Raw genomic sequence first — 11,990 nt, forward strand, 5'->3', positions numbered from 1 at the left:
CCGGAGAACTACATAAGCCTAAAGAAGGAAAGGGGACATCTAAACTGCCCCAGAGCAGACCCCAAAGCAATAGACAGGCCCCAACATGTATTGTCGGTGAAAAACAGATGAAAACACAAACACAGACAGAAAGACAGGCTGAGCAAACGATGGGGCCCAACTAACTAGATAGAACAGGACAGAAAAGATGCTGGCTGCAATCCGCAAAAAACCCTACCAAAAATGTCCCAACCGTCTGATAAGGAAAAAGGCCCTGAAGTCGCTAGACTTCAAAATCACTATATCAGCACTCAGGTATATTCTGAAAACAGAGCAAAGAGATCAACTGATCAGAGACAAAAATGGAATTCAGCCAGTCCCAACCAGGACTGGCTGAATACAAACACTAAGGAAACCAGACAAAATCTCATGGAATATTAGCAGGGCAAAAACTTAGCTTTTAGTAGACAGGAACAAAACTGGATGCAAGAGCTCAGAGCAGAAAGGATCACCAGCAGCCCTGCAGGGCGTCGGCTGCCTTATATCCACTCAGAAAGTCCAGATGTCCAATCACACTCCGCCTGTTCAGATGACAGGTTCTTCCCATCCCAATCAATTTCACTACCTCTCTTCACCAACAGAGGGAGTTCATCAGACATCAAAGGTGAAGGGGAGAATGAACTCACAACAGCTGGAGCAGATGTTTATAGCCTGGGGAGGGGGAATACCCATGGAGCTTCCCAGGCTATTAAGTATACAGCTTTGAGCTAATATTAGCCATTACTGGTTATTAAAATGAGGGACCTCCCCAAAAAAATTAAGTAGGGTCCCCCTATAATTAATAACCAGCAAAGGCTTAGGCAGACAGCTGCAGGCTGATATTAATAGCCTAGGAAGGGGCCATGGATATTGGCCCTCTCCCAAACTAAAAATATCAGCTCTGATCCACCCCAGAAATGGTGCATCCATAAAATGCGCCAATTCTGGCACTTAGCCTTGCTCTTTCCACTTGCCCTGGTGTGGTGGTAGTGGGGTGATAGTTGTTGGGGGGGAGGTTTATTTCACCTTTCTATTGTCAGGTAACCCAGAGGTTAGTAATGGAAAGGCATCTATAAGATGCCCCATTACTATCCCCATAGTGATATTGTATAAAAAAATCCACACACCCAGAATAAAGTCCATTAATTGAAATAATGACACAGACTCCTTTAAAAAATCTAAATTAAATCAAACCAGGTATAGTCATGTCAATGCCCAATCCACTGAAGCCAATGTCTCCTGTAACAGAATTAAAATAATAGACAATCATATTCATCACTTTTCTGCCGAGAAGACAAAAATGCATTTGTCCTGCGACACGTCTAGCTCTGCTACATCTAGATGGCAGGCTGCCTTGTTGCATGATGCCACTATACAGTCGACCATCCAGCAGAGACAGTGAGCTGCACATGCTTGCTCAGCTCAGTGCCTCGCGGTGAACTCCTAACAATAATGAAGACTAGGTGCACTACTGATGAGGGTTGGTCTATTTATAAGCGGGTGCAATGCCAGTGGCAGGCAAAATGGACAACACAAGAAAAAGTACCACTGTAGGGAATGCACACCACAATACTAAGTAAAAAGGCAAAACTTTATTAACAATAACAGTTTAAAACATACTTAAAACCAAAGCAAAGTTCCCCCCATGCGTGATATAATAATCACAGGCAATAAATGCAATGCAATACACAGATAGCCCCTGGACCCTGGATTGTAACATGTAATTATCAAAAAATGGAGAAATAAAAAATCCTGAGCATGAATAGCAAGTTATGAAAGTATACAATCACAATCTAATTGAAACTGTCCCCAAAAGTGCCCTGCAACCAAAATGCAAACACAATGAGGTCCCTCCAAATATGAGTGCCACTTAAATAGTGGCATTACTCAAGCAGCTCCCATGGCTGAGCATGAATGAGTTAATGCTGAAGTTAAGCAGTCAGTGCTGTCACTTGAGAAGAACCAAAATAACTCAATGGTAGAAAGTACAGGATCATTCCTGGAGATTAAAACAGGACAGCCATAAAGCAATGCCAAAATGAGCGCTGCAATCTACCAAGCACTATAGGAGCTGGAGGTGTGGAGGAACAGCAGGCAATAAAATCATCCTGAGCACATGAGTGCAGCTGGACAGAGGATCAAGGAGCCAGGGGGGAAGAGAGAGCAAGGCCCCACTCGTATCCACATGAACAGCACGTAGGGCCGGCCCGAACGTATAGGCGAACTAGGCGGCCGCCTAGGGCGCCGACCCAAAGGGGGCGCCAGAGAAAAAATAGAAAAAATTATAAAAAATCTTTTCAAAAGGCAAAAAGTTTTAGGGATGGAAAGAAAAGTGTACATATTTAAGGACAAATATGACGCAAGAGAGGTTGGTTGGGTTGGCAACAATTTCGATAGAATCTGAAGTTGCTAAACAAATTAATCTTGGTGACTTAGTGTCATCCTTTTAAAAAAAAAAAGGCAAGGAAACAAAAATTTTAATTACCTATGGTCTTTTTGTTTTGTGTTATTGATTACTTTGTATATATTTGTCCTATACAACTTCTCAGAAGATTAAAGAGTTAGGAGAGAGTTAATTAATCATTGTTGTGGTTTATTTTGCTCCTAAATTTATATCCCAAGTTTTCATCTACTGCCAAGAATAGTAGGGGCGCAACAAAATAGTTTCGCCTAGGGCGCCGTAATCTCTCGGGCCGGCCCTGACAGCACGTCTTCGTCAGGGGAAGTGAAGTGAATTGTTAATGCAAGTGTTAAATACCTGATGAATTAGTGGTCAGTGTGTACTGGTGTGTCACACAGGACAGGGGCCATAGATGAAGTAAGGGCAGACGTCTCTGCCCATACTAGCCCAGTGTGCCTGTGTGAGTTAAACTCACACAGTGACCAGGAGGGGGGAGGTGATCAGCATGTGCATAGCTCCTGAGCAGGGGAAAGGAATTTAACCGGCTAGTAGCTGGAATACAGCAATGGGCAAATGACTTGAAGAGGGGAGAAATGAGGGCTAGGATAAGCGATTGCAAAAGAGAAAACCGTGGTATAAAGCCAGGGTCGGACTGGCTCACCGGAGAACCGGAGGATTCTCCGGTGGGCCCAAGCTTAGGCAGCTGCTGGCATACTGGCCAGCAGTTGTCTAGGGCCCCCACTGCTCCAGGGGCCCTCAGCCAGTGGGCAGCTGCTATGGGGCCTCCCCGGGTGCCAGCGGAGCAACGGGGGTGCCAGGAAGCAGAAGTCGGCTTCTGCAGTCCCCACTACTAAAGAAAAATTAATATTCACTGCTCTGTGGGAGGAGCCCAGAGCAGGACTCCTCGCAGCGTGACATCACCACCACTACTCCCAGCTCTGTGCTCACTGCTCAGAGAGCAGTGCGGTCGGGCGTCACATGTTCGGCTGCTGCAGACTGGGGAGCGCTATTTGTAAGTAGTAAGTGCTCTTGTGTCCTGATGACTTTTTGTGTTACTGGTGTTACTGCTCTTCCCTGCGATGAGCAAGCAGAGAGAGTGGAGCAGCTTTTGGCAAGGCGGGTCCCCCGCTGATTATCGCTAATCGCGCGAGAGCGTCCAGGACCGTTTCTCGTCGTCAGCTTCCTGCTGGGCTTCCTGTGGTGCCGACGAGCGATGAGGACGTCAGGATCGCCTCGTCTGACAGGTAAGTAACGACCCCCGACCGCTGCTATGTCGCTGGTGAGATCTGCCTGTGTGGCAGCTCACTAGCGACCACTTAGCGATGCACCAGCGATCCTGACCGCGTCATATCGCTGGTCGGGATCGCTGGTGCATCGCTAAGTGTGACAGTACCTTAAGTGTAAATGGGGGGCCATTTCCTCTGGGGTGAGAGAGGGGGAGGGGCTAAGTTACTTAGGGATAAATCAGGGCCCCATTACCTGATCTCTCCTTTCACTCCTGACTGACTGCACCCCTCACTCTATATCACCCCTGACTATGTGGCAGGGGCCCGGATTGGGGGGTGGTCCACTGCTTAACACGACCAGACGATGCAAAGACGAGACGGAGGCAGATTCCAATTGTAACAGGTCCGAGTTTATTGGCCGTCCTCCTGACGACCGTAGCAACACACCGCAGCACCTTTACAGCTCTCCATATCCAGGCCCGGGTACCTTCACCTTTCCTTCAGTCATGGTGACGTTCCTCGCGGATCTTTCACTGGGGCTGTCCTAGACCAATCTACCGCCAGCGCTTCACCTGCCCGAGGGCGTCGTCCAATCGGTAACCCTGGGGCCTTGTCTGTCCTGCGGTACATTGTGTCAGGGCCACCCCCCTGACTATCTTCTCCTGTCAGTCTCTTGGTTGAGCTCTCCACCGTCGTCAGTCTTCTGTAGTGAGTCTCTCCACCTGAGCTCCTTCCAGGACTAACCACCCCTGGAACCCTGTCCTGTCCTATTTATCCCCTCTCTCACTGGGAATTTCCCTCCTGGGTTCCTATCTCCCCGCCCCCCATGACTAAGCAGTTTCTATAGCCGTAAGCTGATGTCAAGTCCTGAACTACACTCCCCCCTGCCATCTTGTGGTCAAATTGCGGTACTGCACTCCCTTTTCTGTCTTCCCCTCCTGTTACCTTTCAGTCATTGCCAATCTCCGTCTATAGTGCACAAATCGTCCCCTCCTACTTCCAGTCAAGTCTGTCCGTCAAGTCACCTTCCCCACAACTGCACACCCTCACCCTGGAATCACCCCTGACTGCACCCCCTCGCCCCTGAATCAACCTGACTGTACCCCCTCCCCCGGATTCACTCCTGACTGCACCCACTCCGCCAGAATCACCCCTGACTGCACCCCCTCGCCCCGGAATCACCCCTGACTGCACCCCCTCACCCCAGAAACACCTCTGACTGCACCGCCTCGCCCCTGAATCACCCTGACTGTACTCCCTCCCCCGGAATCACCCCTGGCTGCACCCCCTCGGTATCACCCTGACTGCGCCACCTCCCCCTGTATCACCCTGACTGCGCCACCACCCCCTGTATCACCCTGACTGCACCACCTCCCCCTGTATCCCTTACTGTGCCACCACCCCCTGTATCACCCTGACTGCACCACCTTCCCCCGTATCATCCTGATTGTGTCACCTCCCCCTGTATCACCCTGACTGCACCATCTCCCCCTGTATCACACTGACTGCTCCACCTCCCTCTGTATCACCCTGACTGCACCACCTCCCTCTGTATCACCCTGACTGCACCACCTCCCCCTGTATCACCCTGACTGTGCCACCTCCTTCTGTATCACCCTGACTGTGCTACCTCCTTCTGTATCACCCTGACTGCGTCACCTCCCTCTGTATCACCCTGACTGCGCCACCTCCCTCTGTATCACCCTGACTGCGTCACCTCCCCTTGTATGACCCTGACTGCGCCACCTCCCCTTGTATGACCCTGACTGCGCCACCTCCCCCTGTATCACCCTGACTGCACCACCTCCCCCTGTATCACCCTGACTGCACCACCTCCCTCTGTATCACCCTGACTGCGCCACCTCCTTCTGTATCACCCTGACTGTGCCACCTCCTTCTGTATCACCCTGACTGCGTCACCTCCCTCTATCACCCTGACTGCGCCACCTCCCTCTGCATCACCCTGACTGCGTCACATCCCCTTGTATGACCCTGACTGCGCCACCTCCCTCTGTATCACCCTGACTGCGTCACATCCCCTTGTATCACCCTGACTGCGCCACCTCCCCTTGTATGACCCTGACTGCGCCACCTCCCTCTGTATCACCCTGGCTGCGCCACCTCCCTCTGTATCACCCTGACTGTGCCACCTTCCTCTGTATCACCCTGACTGCGCCACCTCCCTTTGTATCACCCTGACTGCACCATCTCCCCCTGTATCACACTGACTGAGCCCCTCTCTCACTGTATTACCCCTGACTGACTGCACTACCTCCCTCTGTATCACCCTGACTGCGCCACCTCCCCCTGTATCACCCTGACTGCACCACCTCCCTCTGTATCACCCTGACTGCACCACCTCCCTCTATATCACCCTGACTGCGCCACCTCCCTCTGTATCACCCTGACTGCGCCACCTCCCTTTGTATCACCCTGACTCCACCATCTCCCGCTATAACACACTGAGCCCCTCTCTCACTGTATTACCCCTGACTGACTGCACCACCTCCCCCTGTATCACCCTGGCTGTGCCACCTCCCTCTGTATCCCACCTGATTGAGCCCCTCTCCCTCTGTATCACCCTGACTGCGCCACCTCCCTCTGTATCACCCTGACTGCGCCACCTCCCTCTGTATCACCCTGACTGCGCCACCACCCCTTGTATCACCCTGACTGTGCCACCTCCCTCTGTATCACCCTGACTGCGCCACCTCCCCCTGTACCTGTATCACCCTGACTGCGCCACCTCCCTCTGTATCACCCTGACTGCGCCACCTCCCTCTGCATCACCCTGACTGCGCCACCTCCCCCTGTATCACTCTGACTGCACCACCTCCCTCTGTATCACCCTGACTGCGCCACCTCCCCTTGTATCACCCTGACTGCGCCACCTCCCCTTGTATCACCCTGACTGCGCCACCTCCCCTTGTATCACCCTGGCTGTGCCACCTCCCTTTGTATCACCCTGACTGCACCATCTCCCCCTGTATCACACTGACTGAGCCCTTCTCTCACTGTATTACCCCTGACTGACTGCACTACCTCCCTCTGTATCACCCTGACTGCGCCACCTCCCCCTGTATCACCCTGACTGTGCCACCTCCCCCTGTATCACCCTGACTGTGCCACCTCCCCCTGTATCACCCTGACTGCATCACCTTCCCCTGTATCATCCTGATTGTGTCACCTCCCCCTGTATCACCCTGACTGCACCATCTCCCCCTGTATCACATTGACTGAGGCCCTCTCTCACTGTATTACCCCTGACTGACTGCACCACCTCCCCCTGTATCACCCTGACTGCTCCACCTCCCTCTGTATCACCCTGACTGCACCACCTCCCTCTGTATCACCCTGACTGTGCCACCTCCCCCTGTATCACCCTGACTGCACCACCTCCCCCTGTATCACCCTGACTGTGCCACCTCCCTCTGTATCACCCTGACTGCGCCACCTCCCTTTGTATCACCCAGACTCCACCATCTCCTGCTGTATCACACTGAGCCCCTCTCTCACTGTATTACCCCTGACTGACTGCACCACCTCCCCCTGTATCACCCTGACTGCGCCACCTCCCCCTGTATCACCCTGACTGCACCACCTCCCTCAGTATCACCCTGACTGCGCCACCTCCCCTTGTATCACCCTGACTGTGCCACCTCCCTCTGTATCACCCTGACTGCGCCACCTCCCCCTGTATCACTCTGACTGCGCCACCTCCCTCTGTAACACCCTGACTGCGCCATCTCCCCTTGTATCACCCTGACTGCGCCATCTCCCCTTGTATCACCCTGGCTGTGCCACCTCCCTCTGTATCACCCTGACTGCGCCACCTCCCTCTGTATCACCCTGACTGCGCCACCTCCCCCTGTAGCACTCTGACTGCTCCACCTCCCTCTGTATCACCCTGACTGCGCCACCTCCCCTTGTATCACCCTGACTGTGCCACCTCCCTCTGTATCACCCTGACTGCACCACCTCCCCCTGTATCACTCTGACTGCGCCACCTCCCCTTGTATCACCCTGACTACGCCACCTCCCCTTGTATCACCCTGACTGCGCCACCTCCCCTTGTATCACCCTGGCTGTGCCACCTCCCTCTGTATCACCCTGACTGCGCCACCTCCCTCTGTATCACCCTGATTGAGCTCTTTTCCCCCTTTATCACCCTGACTGTGCCACCTCCTTCTGTATCACCCTGACTGCGCCACCTCCTTCTGTATCACCCTGACTGTGCCACCTCCCTCTGTATCACCCTGACTGCGCCACCTCCCTCTGTATCACCCTGACTGCACCACCTACCCTTGTATCACCTGACTGTGCCACCTCCCTCTGTATCACCCTGACTGCGCCACCTCCCCCTGTATCACCCTGACTGCGCCACCTCCCCCTGTATCACTCTGACTGCACCACCTCCCTCTGTGTCACCCTGACTGAGCCCCTCTCTCACTTTATTACCCCTGACTGACTGCACCACCTCCCCCTGTATCACCCTGATTGAGCCCCTCTCCCCCTTTATCACCCCTGACTGTGCCACCTCCCTCTGTATTACCCTGATTGAGCCCCTCTCCCCCTTTATCACCCCTGACTAAAACTTTTCTTTCCCTACTACTAACAAAATGAGGCTCTTCATAAAATGTTATGGTCTTATAGGTGGCGGAGAGATTTCTGTAAAAAGTATATGGGGGGATGTGAGGGAAAACTCTTTTGATATTACTCCAATGTCAGATATAAGTGATTTAGGACCCCCCACCACTAGAAGAAGGGGCATTCACATAATGTATTTGCTGCAGAAATCAAACAGCAAATTATCAGCAAAAACATCCACACAGTGTGCAGATATTGCTGCATTTACTACTATGTAATGTCGCACCTTTACTAAAATGATAAATGGAGTTGGTTCACTACAATACCCAGAAAGGTTATCAAAATTAGGTCTACTTACTCTAGAAAAGAGAAGACTTAGGGGAGACTTAATATATATGTACAAGTATATCAGAGGGCAATACAGAGATCTCTCCAGTGAACTGTTTGTACCAAGGACTGTGACAAGAACAAGGGGGCATTCTCTTCGTTTGGAGGAAAGACAATTTCTGCACCAGCATAGAAGAGGGTTCTTCACGGTAAGAGCAGTGAGGCTCTGGAATTCTCTTCCTGAGGAAGTGGTGATGGCCAACTCACTAAATGAATTTAAGAAAGGAATGGATGCTTTTCCTGTGAGTAACAGTATAGAAGTAGAGTTGAGCGACTTTTGCTTTTTTAGGGTCGCGTTTCGTTTCGTGAAACCCGACTTTTCCAAAAGTCGGGTCGAGCAAGATCGTCCGATTATAGGGAAAAGTCAGGGTCGTCCCGAAACACGAAACCCAATGTAAGTCAATGGGGAATAAAAGTCGGCAGTGAGAGGAGGACAGGAAACACACCTACAGTGCCCATTTGAATGCCAAAAGCATCAATTCTTCGTACTTAAGCTTGTCAACCTTAATTAACTTCATAATACAAGTTACGCACTGAAAAATGGGGGTTATTTGGCTAAAGTTGTGGGGGGGAGGGCTGGCTGCAGGTTTTCATGTGCCCTGGGCGAAAGAGCGCCCCATTAACACATACCACAACTCATCATGCTCCGATACGGCAGAGAAATAGCGGTATAGTACAATGAAAAATACCTCACTTTTTACATCTCATGACGAGGCCCATCTATTTCTCCATACAAAATCATTGGTCCCATATAATGTTTGAAACAGTATATGATGAGCTCCACATAATGCTACAGTATATGTTGGTCCCCATGGATGAAGCTCCACTGTCTTATGGGCCCAAATAATGCTCCAAACATAATGGGCCCCATTTCTAATGCTCTAGTGTATAATGGGCCCTGTAAATGCTGCTCCAGTGTCTGATGTCCACCTTTGGAATGTTCCAGTGTATGGTGGGCCCCATCTATCATTCTCCAGAGTATAGTGCTCCCCAAAAATTGCTGTCCCAGCATAGAAAACAATCAAATAAGTCTCCTCGCTAGGGAATCCCTGTACTTGTCTGGACAGGTGCTGTAGCTTGCTTAACAGCTCGCCAGCCGTTCTCACGCCCAGTATGGATTGCACGTGATTGCACAAAGGTTAGAAAGGGTACCGTATCCCCGGATAACATGTATGGATAGCGTACACATTCAAAATATATGTCTATACAGCATGAGGCAGGCTCAGACGGTCTTAGGCCCAGTATGGATTGCACGTCATTGCACAAAGGTTAGAAGGGGAACCGTATCCCCGGATAACATGTATGGATAGCGTACACATTCAAAATATATGTCTATACAGCATGAGGCAGGCTCAGACGGTGTTAGGCCCAGTATGGATTGCACGTCATTGCACAAAGGTTAGAAGGGGAACCGTATCCCCGGATAACATGTATGGATAGCGTACACATTCAAAATATATGTCTATACAGCATGAGGCAGGCTCAGACGGTGTTAGGCCCAGTATGGATTGCACGTCATTGCACAAAGGTTAGAAAGGGTACCGTATCCCCGGATAACATGTATGGATAGCGTACACATTCAAAATATATGTCTATACAGCATGAGGCAGGCTCAGACGGTGTTAGGCCCAGTATGGATTGCACGTCATTGCACAAAGGTTAGAAGGGGTACCGTATCCCCGGATAACATGTATGGATAGCGTACACATTCAAAATATATGTCTATACAGCATGAGGCAGGCTCAGACGGTGTTAGGCCCAGTATGGATTGCACGTCATTGCACAAAGGTTAGAAAGGGTACCGTATCCCCGGATAACATGTATGGATAGCGTACACATTCAAAAATATATGTCTATACAGCATGAGGCAGGCTCAGACGGTGTTAGGCCCAGTATGGATTGCACGTGATTGCACAAAGGTTAGAAAGGGTACCGTATCCCCGGATAACATGTATGGATAGCGTACACATTCAAAATATATGTCTATACAGCATGAGGCAGGCTCAGACGGTGTTAGGCCCAGTATGGATTGCACGTCATTGCACATAGGTTAGAAGGGGTACCGTATCCCCGGATAACATGTATGGATAGCGTACACATTCAAAATATATGTCTATACAGCATGAGGCAGGCTCAGACGGTGTTAGGCCCAGTATGGATTGCACGTCATTGCACAAAGGTTAGAAAGGGTACCGTATCCCCGGATAACATGTATGGATAGCGTACACATTCAAAATATATGTCTATACAGCATGAGGCAGGCTCAGACGGTGTTAGGCCCAGTATGGATTGCACGTCATTGCACAAAGGTTAGAAGGGGTACCGTATCCCCGGATAACATGTATGGATAGCGTACACATTCAAAATATATGTCTATACAGCATGAGGCAGGCTCAGACGGTGTTAGGCCCAGTATGGATTGCACGTCATTGCACAAAGGTTAGAAAGGGTACCGTATCCCCGGATAACATGTATGGATAGCGTACACATCCAAAATATATGTCTATACAGCATGAGGCAGGCTCAGACGGTGTTAGGCCCAGTATGGATTGCACGTCATTGCACAAAGGTTAGAAGGGGTACCGTATCCTCGGATAACATGTATGGATAGCGTACACATTCAAAATATATGTCTATACAGCATGAGGCAGGCTCAGACGGTGTTAGGCCCAGTATGGATTGCACGTCATTGCACAAAGGTTAGAAAGGGTACCGTATCCCCGGATAACATGTATGGATAGCGTACACATTCAAAATATATGTCTATACAGCATGAGGCAGGCTCAGACAGTGTTAGGCCCAGTATGGATTGCACGTCATTGCACAAAGGTTAGAAAGGGTACAGTATCCCCGGATAACATGTATGGATAGCGTACACATTCAAAATATATGTCTATACAGCATGAGGCAGGCTCAGACGGTGTTAGGCCCAGTATGGATTGCACGTCATTGCACAAAGGTTAGAAGGGGTACCGTATCCCCGGATAACATGTATGGATAGCGTACACATTCAAAATATATGTCTATACAGCATGAGGCAGGCTCAGACGGTGTTAGGCCCAGTATGGATTGCACGTCATTGCACAAAGGTTAGAAGGGGTACCATATCCCCGGATAACATGTATGGATAGCGTACACATTCAAAATATATGTCTATACAGCATGAGGCAGGCTCAGACGGTGTTAGGCCCAGTATGGATTGCACGTCATTGCACAAAGGTTAGAAAGGGTACCGTATCCCCGGATAACATGTATGGATAGCGTACACATTCAAAATATATGTCTATACAGCATGAGGCAGGCTCAGACGGTGTTAGGCCCAGTATGGATTGCACGTCATTGCACAAAGGTTAGAAGGGGTACCGTATCCC

The sequence above is a fragment of the Dendrobates tinctorius genome, unplaced genomic scaffold (assembly GCF_039654945.1).
Source record: "Dendrobates tinctorius isolate UK_male_01 unplaced genomic scaffold, ASM3965494v1 ptg000154l, whole genome shotgun sequence".
Classification (NCBI taxonomy): domain Eukaryota; kingdom Metazoa; phylum Chordata; class Amphibia; order Anura; family Dendrobatidae; genus Dendrobates; species Dendrobates tinctorius.